The sequence below is a fragment of the Jaculus jaculus genome, chromosome 2 (assembly GCF_020740685.1).
Source record: "Jaculus jaculus isolate mJacJac1 chromosome 2, mJacJac1.mat.Y.cur, whole genome shotgun sequence".
Classification (NCBI taxonomy): Eukaryota; Metazoa; Chordata; class Mammalia; order Rodentia; family Dipodidae; genus Jaculus; species Jaculus jaculus.
The window spans coordinates 13,016,835-13,030,332 of NC_059103.1; positions in this window are offsets into that span (position 1 = coordinate 13,016,835).

Sequence of the window (13,498 nt, forward strand, 5' to 3'; positions counted from 1 at the left end):
AGATATAAGCACAGCGCACAGCTGAAAAGTGGTCTGGGGCTGGGGGCTTAGCTCAGTGTATGAGCACGTCTCTTGCAAGCACAGACCCTGGGTTTGGTCCTCAGCACTGGAAAAAACCCAGCAGTTTGTCTGTTTTATTGAGATGTGTGTGGTACACGCACGTGTAGGGTAGAAAGCCTGACATCCTCATCTGTGGCTCTCCCACTGAAATTCCTTGAGGCAGAATCTCTCACTGGAACTTCAGCTAGCATTTTTTGGACAGATGGCTCTCTGGTCTCCATCCCCCTCAGTCTGAGGCTACAGGCGTGTGTGGCCATGCAAAGTTTCTTATGTGGTGTTGGGAATCGACCTTATGTCCTCATACTTATACACGGAGCCATCTTCCCTGCTCCCGAAAAGCCGTTTTTACATTTTTTTAAATGTTTGCTTGTGTGTGGGTGTGAGAGAGAGAAAGACAGACAGGTGGTATATGCGTGGTATTTATTCACACATGTATGTGCTCTTGTGGAAACCTATGTGCTTGTCTGCAGCGAGGGTTAAATAAAATTTTTAAAAGTACATAAGGTGGGGCTGGAGAGATGGCTTAGCGGTTAAGCGCTTGCCTGTGAAGCCTAAGGACCCCGGTTCGAGGCTCGGTTCCCCAGGTCCCACGCTAGCCAGATGCACAAGGGGGCGCACGCGTCTGGAGTTCGTTTGCAGAGGCTGGAAGCCCTGGCGCGCCCACTCTCTCTCTCTCCCTCTGTCTGTCTTTCTCTCTGTGTCTGTTGCTCTCAAAAAAAAATAATAAAAAAATTAAAAAATAAGTACATAAGGTGGAGAGCAACTGAGAACCTGGCATTGACCTCTGGCCGTTGTGTGCACATGCACCCACACAAACACATGTGCCCCCACACATGAGTGCACAGACCTGAACATACATTCAAGAAATAAGTAAATGCACTGGAGAGATGGCTCAGCAGCTAAGACACTTGCCTGCAAAGCCTGAGGACTCATGTTTGACTCTCCAGGTCCCATGTAAGCCAGACAAGTGTGCAAGGTCGCACATAGGCACATGATGGCACGCAGGTATGTGTAGTTTGATTGCAATGGCTGGGGGCCCTCACGCACCAATTCTGTCTTTCTCATATAAAGAAATACACAAAAAAGTGCCAGGTGTGGTGGCGCACACCTTTGATCCCAGCACTCAGGAAGCAGAGGTAGCAGGATTGTTGTGAGTTCGAGGCCACCCTGAGACTACATAGTGAATTCCAGGTCAGCCTGGGCTGGAGTGAGACCCTATTTTGAAAAAAAAAAAATATATTTATGGGGCTGGAGAGATGGCTTAGTGGTTAAGGCACTTGCCTGTGAAGCCTAAGAACCCTGGTTCAAGGCTCAATTGCCCAGGACCCACGTTAGCCAGATGCACAAGGGGGTGCACACATCTGGAGTTTGTTTGCAGTGGCTGAAGGCCCTGGTCCACCCATTCTCTCTCTGTCTGTCTGCCTCTTTCTCTGTCACTCTCAAATAAATTAAAAAAATGAACAAAATTAATATATATATATATATATATATATATATATATATATGACCCTAAAGAAGAAATAACAAGGTGCAGAGCCATGGAGGAGGGTACCCGATGTCCTCTGACCTCCACAAGTATGGACATACACATGCACCTGCATCCACATGCCAATGTGCACCTACGTGCATATGAACATGTGTACACACACATGCTTACACTCCAAAACCTCACTAACTAAACAAACAACCCCAAAGACAAAAACAATCCTTTGGGGGGGAGGGGCTGGAGGGATGGCTTAGTGGTTAAGGCGCTTACCTGCAAAGCCAAAGGACCTGGGTTTGATTCCCCAGGACCCCAGGACACATAAGCCAGATGCACAAGGGGGCATATGCATTTGGAGTTCATTCGCAGTGGCCGGAGACCCTGGCATGCCTATTCTCTCTCACTAAACACACACACACACACACACACACACACGTGTGTGTTTCTCTCTCTCGCTCTCTCAAATAAGTAAATAAACAAAAGAGCAATTCTCTGGCTTATCTTGTCTGGTAATAGATCTTAATACCCACGAAGGAGGAATGTGAACAGGCAGGTCTTGCTGAGTCTCTCCCGAATGTCTGTCAGCACCAGACTGTTGTCCTTGTCCAGTCATATCATTGCACGGTGGCTCAAACTTCAATCATACCTATGTAGTGACGTCTCCATAGAAACCACTGCCGGGACGTAGCTCAGTTGGTAGAATGCTTGCCTGGCATGAACAAAGGCTGGGGGGGGGGGTGTCCATTCCCCAGCCCTGCATCAGCCCACTGTAGTGGTACATGTCTGTAACCCTCCTGCCTCAGCTTCCTGGGTGCCGTCTGTGATGACCGGTGTGTACCCCCATGTCAGGCTGGCCCACACGTAAGTGTTTTTATGTCTTTATCCTGCGAATGCCGTCAAAGAAAGGCCTTTCGCAGAGCCAAGCATGGTGAGATGTGCCTTCTCCTCCTGGCACTTGGGAAGTTGGGAGATGGAAATCAATCGGTAGGCTCAGCAGTTCATCACTGGAGGCTGCGTAGTGAGTTTGAGGCCAGCCTGATCTACATGAGACCCTGGCTCAAAACAAAGCAAAACAGAACAGAACAGAACAGAACAGAACAAAATAAACAGGACTAGATTCAGGGAGCTTATGGAGGACCAAACACGTGGTATCTGCCTGCACGCCTGTCTGGAGCTCTGGGGCCCTTTCCACACCCCTCACTACGCACCTCTTCATCAGTTCGTCTTGTTACTTGGTGTGGTTATTTTTTGTTAGTTAGTTTACTTATTTATTTCTGCTTATTGCTATCCTGGGGACTTAGTTGTCATTTTAAAAACTTATTGTGGGCTGGAGAGATGGCTTAGCGGTTAAGCGCTTGCCTGTGAAGCCTAAGGACCCCGGTTCGAGGCTCGGTTCCCCAGGTCCCACGTTAGCCAGATGCACAAGGGGTGCACGCGTCTGGAGTTCGTTTGCAGAGGCTGGAAGCCCTGGCGTGCCCATTCTCTCTCTCTCTCCCTCTCTCTGTCTTTCTCTCTGTGTCTGTCGCTCTCAAATAAATAAATAAAAAATAAAAAAAAATTATTGTATTTTGTTTATTTGAGAGAGAGAAAGGCAGAGAGAGAGAGGGAGAGAGAGAGAGAGGGAGAGAGAATGGGCACACCAGGGCCTCTATCCACTGCAAACGAACTCCAGACGCATGCACCACCTTGCACATTTGGCTTACGTGGGACCTGGAGAATTGAACCTGGGTCCTTTGGCTTTGCAAACAAGGCTCCTTAACTGCTAAGCCATCTCTCCAGCCCTGTCATTTTTTTTTTTTTCAAGGTAGAGTCTCACTCTAGCCCAGGCTGACCTGGAACACAGTCTATAGTCCCTTCTGGCTCTGAACTCATGGTGATCACCCTACTACCTTGGCCTCCCAAGTGTTGGGATTCAAGGTGTTTCCTGTGGGTGTGGGAGATTGAACACACATTCCCGTGGCAAGCACATCACTGACTGAGCTATCTTCCCCACTCCTTTTAAGCTTTTTTCTTTTGGAGTTAGGTTTCCACGTAGCCCAGGCTTGCGTTAAACTCAGGCAATCTTTCTGCCTCAGCTTCTCTGGGATTACAGATGAGAGCTTTCTCCAGCTCATACATGCCTCATCTTAAGCAAGTCTGTGGAGAGAGAAAGAGAGAGAGAGAGAGAAAGAGAGAAAATGGGTGTGCTAGGGCCTCCAGCTGCTGAAAAAAACAAAACAAAATTTTAAGCCCGGCGTGGTGGCGCACGCCTTTAATGCCAGCACTCGGGAGGCAGAGGTAGGAGGATCACTGTGAGTTCGAGGCCACCCTGAGACTACATAGTGAATCCCAGGTTAGCCTGAGCTAGAGCGAGATGCTACCTGGGAAGACCAAAAACACAAAAACAAAACAAAACAAACAAAAAACTCCAAATGCATGTGGCTACCATGCCATGTGCCACTGTGCACCTGGCTTTACCTGGGTACTGGGTAACTAAACCCTGGTGGTTGATAGGCTTTGCTGGCAAGGCAAGCGCCTTAACCACTAAGCAATCTCTCCAGCCCCCTCCCAAACTCTTTTTTTGAAAAAAAAAAATTATTTTATTTTTTGTTTGAGAGAGAGAGAAAGAGAGAGAGAGCAGAGTTTGAGACAGACAGATGGAGAATTGTCCCGCCAGGGATTCCAGCCGTTGCAAATCAACTCCAGATGCATACGCCACCCTGTGCATCAGGCTTACGTAGATCCTGGGAAATCGAACCTAGGTCCTTTGGCTTGGCAGGCAAGTGCTTTAACTGCTAAGTCATCTCTCCAGCCCCTGACTCTTATGTTATAAAGAGATAACCCAGACCGAGGCTCCTAAGTGTTCAAATTAATACAGTTAAAACCTTTGGCCCAGCAGGTTCAAGTCCCTGGGTTCCATGTCCCACACTGAAAAAAAAAACAAAAACTCCAAAACCTGCGCGGTTAAGGCGTTTGCCTGCAAAGCCAAAACACCCAGGTTCTATTCCCCAGGACCCACGTCAGCCAGATGCACAAGGGGGCGCACGCGTTTGGAGTTCGATTGCAGTGGATGGAGGCCCTGGCGCGCCCATTCTCTCTCTCTCTGCCTCTTTCTCCCAAATAAATAAATAAATAAATAAATAAATAAATAAATAAATAAACAAATAAATAAATAAATAAATAATTTTTTAAAAAACCCTCCAAAACCCAACCAAACAGGCCCCCCCCCCCGCACCAAACCGACGTGTATATTTATGGCACCATGTGATGTTTCCACATGTGCGTAGACATTTTGGTGGGGTGGGGTTCCAAGATTTCTGTGTGTTCTCGGCTTTCTTCTTTCTTCTGGTAGTTTCTGGAGGAGGTTCAGTCTCGTGGGGACAGTGTGATTGGCTCTGGGTCAGGGGAAGCTGTTTCCCTCTCCCATTCTGCTGCCCCAGGCGTTAGCTCCGCTCATTCCTCCTTCCTGGCCCCCCCCCCCCCCCAGGGCCACCTGAGAAGCAAAACTGGTTGGGACAGGTGGCTGTGGGTGGGCCTGCTGTGACAGCCTGTCTTTCTTAGGTTTCCAGGCGACTGTGTTCCAGAGCTCACCAAGGGGCTGGGAAACCTTGAGTGTCCAAGGACAGGTGGGCACATTTGGGGGGAGTGTTGTTTCTCCTCCCAGGGGTTCCCCAGTTCTGGCGGGGGGGGGAGTGACCTTTCTCTCTTTACGGAGCACGCTGGGAAAGTGCGCGAGGTGAGAACGACCAGGGCAGGATCGAGGTCTCCTTCTGGCTTGAGAGGTGGCTCGAAGGGTGCTTTCCGGGGCTCCTAAGTGTCACCGGGCAAGGGAGGAATGAGTCATCCCTCCTTCCCGTCTCCCACCCCCTCCCGTCGGGAGAAGCTGCTTCCCTGTCCCCAGGGCCAGGTTTCACTGGGACCATAAAGAAACCCTGCCCTTGTCAGTCACACAAACTGAAACCCAGCCTCGGGGTTGCTTGGGGCAATGCCAAGGGCGCTGCCCAGAGTGGCCCAGCTCAGGGCTTGCCCTGGAGCCCCCGGGGTCCCGGAGCCCCCCCCCCTCTCCCTCCAGGCTCTTTCCCTTGCCTGTCCCCATAGAGGGCTTGCTAGGCTCTCCACCCAGGCCACGGGAGGGAGGGAGGGGACAAATTGGGACTTGGCGACGGGGACTCAGAGTGCCACGGGGTTCAGGGCGGAGCTGGGGGGCGTCTGAGGGTTAGGTTCAAGAGCCGTCAATCCCAAGGTGAAGGAACACGTGGGTGGGCGGGCCCCCCCCCCCTCCAGGTCCTCTGGACCACGTGAGCGGTACTGCTGGTTCCCCGGTGGGCAGGTGGGCGGGGCTGCCGGTCTCCTCCTTGGCTAGTGGGTGGGACCCTGGGGCTGCGCAGTCCTTGTGGGCACGCGGGCGGGGCTTGTCTATTCCATCCTGGGCGTGTGGGCGGGTCCTCCACCATCCCCCCTCCCCCCCCGCCCCGAGGACCACTGGATAGGGGAGAGGAAGGGACTGTGGTAAAGTCACACTCACCCAGATGGCCCCGAGCAGCACTGTCCTCCTCCCCTTCCTTGCCCCTCCTCAACTGGGCATGTGTCCTCCACCCACACTCTCCGCGAAGGGGTGGCCAGGCGGAGTCCTCTGTCGGGTCCCGGGCTGTCGGTCCTCAGGGAGGCGGCTCCCATCCACGAAGTACGCTGGGGATGCGTGCAGTCATTTTCCTCCAGACTGAGTTGATCACATCCACTGGGGGAGGGGGCGCCCCCGACAGGGTCTGGGTGCCCCCTTTCGCCCAGTCTTCGCCGAGATCTCAGCCTCTGTGGCACAGCTGTAGCCTCGCTTGCTGTGCCTTCTGCGGACACTTCGTGGCGCCCTGCGCCTAAGCGTGGGAGACACAGTATTTGACTACCTTTTCTTCCCCTTGAACAGTTTGTCAACAGAATTATTTCCCGGGCTGGAGAGATGGCTTAGCGGTTAAGCGCTTTCCTGTGAAGCCTAAGGACCCCGGTTCAAGGCTCGATTCCCCAGGACCCACGTTGGCCAGACGCACAAGGGGGCACATGCATCTGGCGTTCGTTTGCAGTGGCTGGAGGCCCTGGCGCACCCATTCTCTCTCTCTCTGCTTCTTTCGCTCGCTCTCTGTCGCTCTCAGATAAATAAATAAAAATAGACAACAATAACAAAAGAATATTTCTCCCTCACTTGTTTGTTTGTTCCAGGTAGGGTCTCATTCTAGCCCAGGTTGACGTGCAACTGGCTCTGTAGCCCAAGGATGGCCTGGAACTCCAAGTGATCCTCCTCCCCTTGCCTGCCAAATGCTGGGATTAAAGATGTGCACCACCGCCCCTGGCATTGTAAAAAGAATCTTACCCACGGTTCACTATTTAAGCATCTAATTTAGTTTAGTTTTTTTTTTTTTTTTTCGAGGTAGGGTCTCAATCTAGTTCAGGCTGATGTGGAATTCACTATGTAGTCTCAAGGTGGCATCAAACTCACGGCGATACTGCTACCTCTGTCTCCTATGTGCTGGGATTAAAGGTGTATGCCACCATGCCCGGCTTAATTTAGTTTTTTGGTTGGTTGGTTGTTTGCTTTTGTTTTTGTATTTTTTGGTTTTTGGAGGTCTCACTCTAGCTCAGGCTGATCTGGAATTCACTAGGTAGTCTCAGGGTGGCCTCAAACTCATGGTGAGCCTCCTACCTCTGCCTCCTGAGTGCTGGGATTGAAGGCCTGCACCACCATGCCCAGCTTTACTTTAGTTTTAAAAATATTTTATTTGTTTATTTGAGGGAGAAAGTGGAGGGGGGGAGGGAGAGAACAGGGCCTCTAACCACTGCAAACAAATTCCAGATGCATGCGCCAGCTTATCTGGCTGGATTACATGGGTACTGGAGAATCGAACCTGGGTTCATAGGCAAAGACCTTGAAGCTAAGTCATCTCTCCAGGCCCATCCTTTTTTTTTTTTTTGATGTAGGGTATTGCTCTAGTCTGGGCTAACCTCGAATTCACCTTGCAGTTTCAGGATGGCCTTGAACTCACGGTGATCCTCCTACCTCTGCCTTCCAAGTGTTGGGATTAAAGGCGTGTGCCACCATGCCTGACTTTAGTTTTTTTTAAAAATATTTATTTATTTATTTATTTATATGAGTGAGAGGGCCAGGGCCTCTTACCACTGCAAATGACCTCCAGGTGCACGTGCCACTTTGTGCGTCTGGCTTTAAGTGGGTACTGGGGAACCGAACCTGATCATCAGCTTTTGCAATCAAGCGCCTTTAACTGCTGAACCATCTCTCCAGCCCTAATTCAGTCTTTGTTCCAACTGCCTCTACTCCCTTCCACCTGCCCGCCCTCAGTTAAATCAATTCTCAACCTTTCTATCAACTACCGGGGTTAAGAACCTCCGAAGCTGCAGTTCCCACGTCCGAGCAGGAGAGGGCGACTCTAGCATGAGCTGCCGCTGGCTCTGGGGGTGGATACCACTCTGAGACTACATAGTGAATCCCACGTCAGCCTGGGCTAGGGCAAGACCCTACCTTGAAAAAATAAATAACTCAATAAATAAGTAAACAAGAAGAATCAAGTATGTTGTACCCCATAAACATGCAGGTTGTATTTGTCAAGCAAAAGTACAGAAAGAAAGGGCTGGGGTGGGCTCAGCAGTACAGTACTGGACTAGCATGTGCAAAGTCCTGGCTGCCCAGAACCGAAAAAGAAAGATTCAAAGAAAAAAAATCATCCAGGTATGGTAACCCACACCTTTAACCCGAGCACCACAAAGGCTGAGGTAGAAGGATAGATGTGAGTTCAAGGTCAGTCTACACTACAAAGTGAGTTCCCGGTCAGCCTGGGCTAAAATGAGACTGTACTAAAAAAAGAAAGAGAGAGAGATTTCAGCATCCCAGTTAGTGAGCCTCGACTCAGTTGCCTCCCTGTGAAACCTCCTGGCTTCCCGGTGAGCCAGCACCCCCTCCCTACCTTCTCCCAAGGCTGCCCCTACCAGTCCACGGGTCCTTTCAGTCTAGGAAAAGAATGTCTGCTATCCAGGTCCTCCACTCTTCCGGCCCCTTTCAGGACACCTTTACTGATGCAGGTAAGGGTGGTGGCCTGCTTCCTGCTGACGCTGGGGATTCTATCCACAGAATTCAACAGAGAGGCTGGAGAGATGCCTCGTTGGTTAAGGCACTTGCCTGCATCAACTTAACAACCTGGATTCAAATTCCCAGTACCTACTAAAAATTCCCAGTACCTACTAAAGCCAGTAACACATAAATCAGAGTTTGCTTGCAGTAGCAGGAAGCCCTGGCTCACTTGCTCTCTCCCTCTTCCCCCAAAAGATAATTTTTTTCCTGTTTTTAATTAATTTATTTATTCATTGAGAGAGTGAGAGAAAGAGGCAGACAGAGAGAGAGAGAGAGAAAGAGAATGGGCACGCCAGGGGCTCCAGCCACTGCAAATGAACTCCAGACACGTGTGCCACCTTGTGCATCTGGCTTATGTGGGTCCTGGGGAATCAAACCTGGTGCCTTAGGCTTCACAGGCAAGTGCCTTAACTACTAAGCCATCTCTCCAGCCCATAAGTAATTTTTTTAAAGAATATACCAAATGGAATACTAAAACATGATGCAGATATAAAAGAACTAAAAATACAATAAAATTTTAAAAGAAAGAAACAAGTGAGGGCATTTAAAAAGAAATTTGGGGCTGGAGATATTGCCTAGTGGTTAAGGTGCTGGTCTTCAAAGCCAAGGGTCCCAGGCTTGATCCCCCAGAACCCATGTAAGCCAGATGGACAAGGTGGCCCCTATGTCTGGACTTTGTCTGTAGTGGCTGGAGGCCACAGTGTGTCCATCCTCTGCCTCAGCCATCCCCCTGCCTCTTTCTCTCAAACAAATAAAAATTTAATTTAATTTAAAATTAAAAAAAAAAGAAGAACAAATGTGTGGGCTGGAGAGATGGCTCAGTGGCTAAGCCATTTCTTGGCAAACCCTAACAACCCGAGGTCTGTTCCCTAGTACCCACATGAAACCAGATGGACAATGCATCTAGAGTTCATTTGCAGTGGCTAGAGGCCCTGGTGCACCCATTTTCTCTCTTTCTCGCTCTCTCTCTCTTTCTCATCTCTCTATCTCTCTGTGGTTGCAAATGAATAAATAAAAATATTTTTAAATTAAAAATAAAAAATAGGGCTGGAGAGATGGCTTAGCGGTTAAGCACTTGCCTGTGAAGCCTAAGGACCCCAGTTCGAGGATCGATTCCCCAGGACCCACATAAGCCAGATGCACAAGGGGGCGCATGCGTCTGGAGTTTGCTTGCAGTGGCTAGAGGCCCTGGTGCACCCATTCTCTCTCCCTCTCCCTCCCTCTCTCTCTCTCTCTTTCTGTTGCTCTCAAATAAATAAATAAAAATATACAATAAATAAATAAATAAGTTTCCCTGTAATTGAGCATCCAGAATATGGAGAAGTAATTCAGCTGCAGGATGACCAGTGGAAGGACACAGGCCACTTCCTAACACACCGGGCTGGCTCAGGGCTATCAGCTAAAGGTTCGTGGCCTTAAATCCCTGTGGCTCTCTAAGGCTTATGTGAGGACTTCCTGGGAATTAGTAACATTCTCCTTCTACCCCCTGTAGCAAGTTTTAAAACCTCACAAGTTGTGAAGGTGACCAGTTGGGGTCCACTTTTAACTTGGACTAGTGTAACTCCTTCAGGCAATAAATTGAAAGAAGCGTTTAAAAAAAAAAATCAAAGGAGGGGCTGAGAGAGATGGCTTAACAGTTAAGGCGCTTGCCTCCAAAGCCTAATGACCTGGGCTTAATTCCCTAGTATCCACGTAAAGCCAGACGCACAAAGTGGCGCGTGCATCTGGAGTTCATCTGCGGACATCCAGGAGTGCCCATTCTCTCTCTCTCTTCCTCCCTCTTTCTCCTCCCTCTCCCACTCTCTCTCACATAAGTAAAATACTTTTAAAAAGCAAAAAGACCCCACAGATGGCTCATTGGTTAAAAACACTTGTTTACAGGGCTGGAGAGATGGCTTAGCGGTTAAGCGCTTGCCTGTGAAGCGTAAGGACCCCGGTTCGAGGCTCGGTTCCCCAGGTCCCACGTTAGCCAGATGCACAAGGGGGCGCACGCGTCTGGAGTTCCTTTGCAGAGGCTGGAAGCCCTGGCGCGCCCATTCTCTCTCTCTCCCTCTATCTGTCTTTCTCTCTGTGTCTGTCGCTCTCGAATAAATAAAAATTAAAAAAACAAACAAACACTTGTTTACAAAGCCTGCCAGCCCGGGGTTCACTTGCCCAGCACCCACTTACAGCCAGATGTACAATGCAGTGCCTTTGAAGAGGCAGAACGTCCTGGTATACCATACTTACTTTCTCTCTCTCTCCTTGCAAATATGTGTGTGTGTGTGTGTGTGTGTGTGTCTGTGTATATACATATACATATATGAGTCACCATTCCCAGTTTCCTTTGATTTAAAAAAATTTTTTTAGCCGGGCGTGGTGGTGCATGCCTTTAATCCCAGCACTCAGGAGGCAGAGGTGGGAGGATCACTGTGAGTTCAAGGCCACCCTGGAGCTACAGAGTGCGTTCCAGGTCAGCCTGGACCAGAGTGAGATCCTACCTCAAAAAAACAACAACAAATCATGGCTGGAGAGACTGCTTAGTGGTTAAGGTGCTTGCCTACAAAGTCAAAGGATCCAGGTTCAATTCCCCAAGACCCACATAAGCCAAATACAGGTGGCGCATGTATCTGGAATTCATCTGCAATGGCTGAAGACCCTGGTTTGCCCTTTTTTTTTCCTCACTCTCTCTCTCAACTAAATAAACAAAATAATTATAAAGAACATTTCTTTAAAAAGCAAAGGACCTAGCTGGGTGTGGTGGCGCACGCCTTTAATCCCAGCACTCAGGAGGCAGAGGTAGAAAGATCAGCATGAGTTCGAGCCCACTCTGAGACTCCATAGTGAATTCCAGGTCAACCTGGGCTAGAGTGAGACCCTACCTTGAAAAACCTTAATTAATTAATTAATTTAAATAAAATAAAAGCAAAGGACCTGATGGAACACAAGAGCAAAGACAGTTCACAAGAAAAAGAAATTCAAAGAGTCAATAAGCTTATGAAAAGAAGGTCAAATCTTATTAGTAATTGGAGAGGAATGTGAATCAAAGCCACGATGAGATGCTATCTCCACCTCCTTTGCAAAATCAAAAGAGTCAAGGGTACACCGTGTACTAATGAATTTACAGGACAAGCACAGCCTCGGAACTAGCTCAGACCCTGAGCCAGCAACTAAGATAATTCACATAGGAAACCAATTGAACAAAGCTGCCCATGAAACACACAGAAAACTGAAACGGGGGAGTGAACCAAGGATTGGAGGCTTAGCTCACTATGATAGCCTCTGCCTAGAAGTTCTAATGAAGTGTTTGGAGGCATGGCTCAGCAATCCCAACCTACAATCCCCCAATAAAGAGCTAGAGTCGTGCATCAGTGGCTAGAGTCATGCATCAGTGGTAGAGCTCCTGCCTAGAATCCCCTAGTGAGGGGCTAGGGGCGTGGCTCAGTGGTAGAGTTCCTGCCTAGAATCAGGGTGTGGCTCGGGGTACAGCTCCTGCCTAGAGTCCCCAGTGAGGGGATGGGGGCTGGCTCAGGGGTAGTCTAGCATGCACAAGTCCCTGGGTTCCATCCTCAGTAGACTGGGTGGGAAATGTTCCTTCAAGAAACTTCCACTCCACAAATGGCTGTGGTATTCATGACAGTGGCTGATGCTACCTACACAAGACCCACTTAATAGGAGAGGGAAAAATGATGACATCAAAACAGAAGAGAGACTAGGTGGAAAGAAGGGATTCATTAGAAGGTGGTTCAGGAAGGGGAAAATGGAGGGTGGTGGAAGGGGAATATGACCATGAAGTATTGTCTGTATGTATGAATGTCTGTAGGAAATTGTCAAAGAGATTTTTAAAATTTAAAAAGACTCCCTCTCTATCTGCCTCTTCTGCCCCCCTCTCTCTCTTTTTTTTTTTTTTGAAGTAAGGTCTCACTCTGGCCCAGGCCGACCTGGAATTCACTATGTAGTCTCAGAGTGGCTTCAAACTCACGACAATCCTACCTCTGCCTCCCGAGGGCTGGGATTAAAGGTGTGCACTACCATGCCCGGCTTTGCCTCTTTCTCTCTTAAATAAATAAATAAATAAATAAACAAAAAGGGCTGGAGAGATGTCTTAGTGGTTAAGGTGCTTGCCTGCAAAGCCTAAAGACCCATGTTCAACTGTCCAAATCCAATGTAAACCAGACACATAAGGTAATGCAAGCATGCAGGTCACATATGCACACAAGGTGGTACATGCCTTTGAGTTTGCAGTGGCTGGAGGCCCTGGCATGCCAATTCTATTTTTTCTCTCCGTTTCTCTCTTGTTCTCTCTCTCTCTGTCTCTGTCACACACTATCTGTCTCATTTAAAAAAAAAAAAAAAAAAAGCCGGGCGTGGTGGCGCATGCCTTAAATCCCAGCACTCGGAAGGCAGAGGTAGGAGAATTGCCGTGAGTTCAAGGCCACCCTGAGACTACAGAGTTAATTCCAGGTCAGCCTGGACCAGAATGAGACCCTACCTCGAAGGAAAAAAAAAAAAAACAAAAAACTGGAGAGATGGCTTAGCAGTTAAGGTACTTGCTTGCAAAGTCTAAGGACCTAAGTTCCATTCCCCAGTATCCATATAAGCCAGAAGCACAATGGAGCGCACACATCTGGAGTTTATTTGCAGTGGCTGGAGGCCCTGGGGCACCCATTCTTTCTATAAATCTGCCTCTTCCTCCCTCTCTCTCTCTCTCAAATAAATAAAAAGTTTTTAAAAAGTAGCTCAGACACTAAAGTGTTAGTCTCACAAGCATTAGGTCCCGAGTTTGATCTCTAGTATATATGTAACAATGTCAGATGGGCTGGAGGGATGACTTAGCAGTTAAGGTGTTTGCCTGCAAAGCCGAA